We start from the raw sequence: 4,388 nt of genomic DNA on the forward strand, positions 1-4,388 counted from the left end.
ATGGAAAGCATTTTGTACACAGAAACTCTATCAGTCTTGTAAGTCATACTAAAGAATCTGGGTTTTAGGTTCTCTGCTCCTCCCTATTCAACAGACAACTGCATCTTCTGATGTAGTGCCAGCCTGAGACATGATGGTGAAGGTCAGAAAAAAATAGATTTGGCCATATTGGGCACCTGGTCAACAGGGCTGTTTTTAACTCTGGCAAAGTAGATACTGTCGCCATCAGTGACTGCTTCATTGACCTCAACTACATGGGATACCTGTGCCAGTATGATTCTACCCATGGCAAATTCCACAGCACAGTCAAGGGTGAGAATGGGAAACTTGTCATTAATGGAAAGCTCATCTCAATCCTCCAGGAGTGAGATCCCACCAACATCAAACGAGATGATGCTGGTGCTGAGTATGTTGTGGAGTCCACTGGGGTCTTCATGACACCAGGGATGAAGCTTAGGCTCATTTGAAGGGTGGGGCTAAGGGGGTCATCATCTCTGCTGTTTCTGCTGACAACCTCATGTTTGTGATGGGTGTGAACCATGAGAAGTATGACAACTCCCTCAAGATTGTCATAAATGCCTCCTGCACCACCAACTCCTTGGCCACTATGGCCAAGGTCATCCATGACAACTTCAGCATCATGGAGGGACTCATGACCACTTATACTGTCACTGTCACCCAGAAAACAATGGATGACTCCTCCTTTTCCACTGGAATGCAGTGGCATGATGGCCAAGGGGCTGCTCAGAACATCATTCCTACTTTTACTGTTGCCACCAAGGCTATAGGCAAGGTTATCCTTGAATTGAACAGGAAGTTCACTGATACGGCCTTCCGTATCCCTACCACCAACATGTCAGTCGTGGATCTGACCTGCCACCTAGAGAAAGCTGCCAAATACAATGACATCAAGGTGGTGAAGCAGGCATTAGATGGCCCCTCAAGGGCATTCTGGGCTATACTGAGGACCAAGCTGTCTCCTTCAACTTTAACAGTGACACCCACTCTTCCACCTTCAATACTGGGGTTGGCATTGCTCTCAATGACCACTTTGTCAAGCTCATTTCCTGGTATGACAACAAATTGGCTATGGCAATCAGGTGGTGAACCTTATGGTCCACATGGCCTCCAAGGAATAAGAGTCCCCTAGATCACCAATCCAGGCCAGAACAAGAGGAAGAGAGAGGCCCTCGCTGTTGGGAAGTCCTTGCCCCAAGTCATTCACCAACACACTGAGAATCTCCTGACATCCACAGTTTCCACCCCAGACACCTTGAAGAAGGAGAGGGTGTTGGGAAGCCCTACCTTGTCATGTACCATTAATAAACTATACTGTATCCAGGCCAAAAAAAAAAAAAAAAGAAAAAGAAAAAGAAAAAGAATCTGGGAAAGATTGGGAAAGAGGGCGTGACTTTGGGAGTTTTAAAACAGAAATAACATGACTAAATTTTCATTTTTTTCAAGTTTTAAAATTTTCATTTTAAAATGTAATGCTGGTAGCACCATAAAGAAAGGACTCATGGGGCAATATGAGAAGCAGATATAATATTAAGGAGGAACTTTTAGTAATTCTGGAACGTGATCCTGAATTAAGTAGTGCCGGTAGGAGTGGAGAATATTCCAGTGATATTTCAGAAATAGATTCATCATGAACCCTGACTGATTTCTTATGAGGAGAGAAGAGGAAGAAAATTCTAGGTATCTTGTGATTTCTGGCTTGGGTGAATGATGAAAGTTTGGTAACATTAAACAAGGAGGAATGGGTTGGGGAAAGCCTCAGTTTGAAATACACTGAGTTTGAGACTCTGTGAGATATCCAAATGGCAGTATCTAGTGAATTGTTGTATATATAAATTACATTTTTCGGGAAAGAATCTGAGGCTTAAAATAGATTTTATAATCATTACAGTAATGATGAGAGGTAGTTGAAATCATACATGAATGGAGTCATCCATAATAATCATAGATTTATGTAATGACCTAAGAATGTTGATTTTCAACTTCCACTTTAAAGCAAAAAATGAGTTTTAGGTAAATAAAAAAAGAGTTTAAATAATGCCAAGTTATGAAAGCAGTAGGTTGTCTATTTTATAAGTAGTTAATGGCAAAAAGAGAATAAAAAGTTCCTGCCAAGTATCAGATATTCATATACTACAAGTTAATCATTATAAAACAGAAAATTATTACAAGAGGGGTTTTCTGAACTTGAGAAGTCTTTGTGCAGGAGTACTGCCCTTTTTATATGTACATTTAATGAAGCACACAATTAATAACCCTATGTTCTCACAAGTATCCATCAAGTATGTTGACAAAACAAGAGGTGGCCAATTTTATACTTCCTGGCAAATAACCAGCTCCTTTCTGGAAACCCTGAATCATTTATATTTATATTTTCATTAACCCGTTCACTGAAGGATAATCCCAATGTAATTATTAGTGGATTACAAATGATCATGTGACCCCTGAGTAAGAAATCTGAGTCAAAGACCCTAATGAAACATCCTATTAGGTGACTTAAAAAATGCCAAATCAACAACTAAATAATAACCAGATGTTAGAAAATGCTTGAAATTTCTTTTTTTTTCTATTTTTTAAAGTTTATTAAACAAATTTTTTTGAAAGACAGAGAGAGAGAATAAGTGGGAGGGGGGCAGAAAGAAAGAATCCCAAGCAGGCTCTATCCTATTAGCACAGAGTCCAATGCTGGGCTCAAACTCACAAACTGTGAGATCATGATCCTGAACCAAAATCAAGAGTTTGGGATTTAGCTGACTGAGCCACCCAGGCACCCCCAAAAATGCTTGACATTTCTTTAGATGATATTACTAAATTCAGGAAATAAGAATGTAAAATGTTTTTAAAATATGGCATCATTGGGGCGCCTGGGTGGCTTAGTCGGTTAAGCGTCCGACTTTCGCTTAGGTCATGATCTCGCAGTTCGTGGGTTCGAGCCCCGCGTCGGGCTCTGTGCTGAATGCCAGCTCAGAGCCTGGAGCCTGTTTCAGAGTCTGTCACTCCCTCTCTCTCTGGTCCTCCCCTGCTCACGCTGTCTCTCTCTCTCTCTCTCTCTCTCTCCTAGAAATAAATAAAACATTAAAATTAAAAAAAAAATATGGCATCATCATGGAGCACTTCCCAAAAACTGATATTTCCTTTCAGTTAGGATAATTAGAGTAAATTTTGTAAGTCATCACCATAATTTTAGTAAGGGTCACTTATAAATTATACCTGAGTTTATACTGAAAAACTCCACAGTCATTAGACCTTTGCCCTGCCTAATCTGGTGCTCAGGCTCAAATGTGATGTTTGGGTACTGACTCTTAGATTTGATGTGTTATCTTTTGATCCTCTTCTGAGGTCTGATTTCTATTTTTATTTCTATATCACAGAGAGTTCTAAAGAAGCCTTTTGCTAAAATGCATCAAGATCTTCCCCATTCTCTTTAAAAGAGGAGGGGTATATATAATATTTCAAAATAGATATCTGTAAACCAGACTATAAAGTCTTTTAGTTATAGAATTTGAGTTTGGCTCCAAAATGTCATCTTTCACCTCTAAGTTAAAAGCTGATACTTTGAATAAGAGTTAAACTCTTACCTGAATTTGACAAGAATGAAATTATAGAACTAACTTGCTGTTCTTTGGAATACTATAAAAGTAAAATATACTTGAAATCAAAACTAGCCAATTGCTTTAAATGATGTATAAATATAATAAACAATGATAACCTTTATGTCTTTAAAAGTGCCCTTCGTTTTCAGGTTTTATATTTAATTAACCATGTAAAATAATGAAAAAGCATCATGGATTACTTTATTGGACATAGATAGTCTCTAAGCTATCTAAATAAGTTTTTGGGGGGTGCAGGTGGGGTGACCAACTTCAAACTGGACTGAAGATACCTAAAAGGCAATCTCAAATACATCCACATGTACAAGATCCTCTTCACCTAACTATTCGTTTGGATGTTCTCCAGAAATTTAACTGAACCCTTTTGCACAGCCTGCTCCTTATGGACTACATGGCTTAAATTGCCATCCAAATGCTAGGGACTTCAAGGCTCTCCTATTCAGACTTTCCACCTTTATAGCCAATGTCTGGCTGGACATCACATTTAACTGAACTTCATTCATGACCTGCTTCCCAAAGCCTGCTTCTTTCCTGGGGCTTCCAGGCTCTGGCCACCAACCTGGAATCATCCTGGATGACCTGGCCCTCCAGTCATTATAGTCACATGTGCCAATTCTGTCTCTATGTAATGCCCTTGAATCTGTTCATTTGTCTCTTTCTTCAGTGCAACTAAATTAGTTCTCGCCCCCTTATCTGATGGCTGACTCTAATGCTTTCTTGTTGCCCCTAGCCTTGTTTCTCCCACCAACCCTCAGCTTC

The 4,388-nt window shown here is 39.5% G+C and overlaps 1 pseudogene; it reads left to right on the forward strand.

Moving 5' to 3' along the window:
- The first annotated feature begins 239 nt into the window (after positions 1-239).
- On the forward strand, positions 240-1,139 carry LOC120220254 (annotated as a pseudogene).
- The last annotated feature ends 3,249 nt before the right edge of the window (positions 1,140-4,388 follow it).

This window comes from Hyaena hyaena, unplaced genomic scaffold (genome assembly GCF_003009895.1).
Source record: "Hyaena hyaena isolate Hyena2069 unplaced genomic scaffold, ASM300989v1 scaffold_680, whole genome shotgun sequence".
NCBI lineage: Eukaryota > Metazoa > Chordata > Mammalia > Carnivora > Hyaenidae > Hyaena > Hyaena hyaena.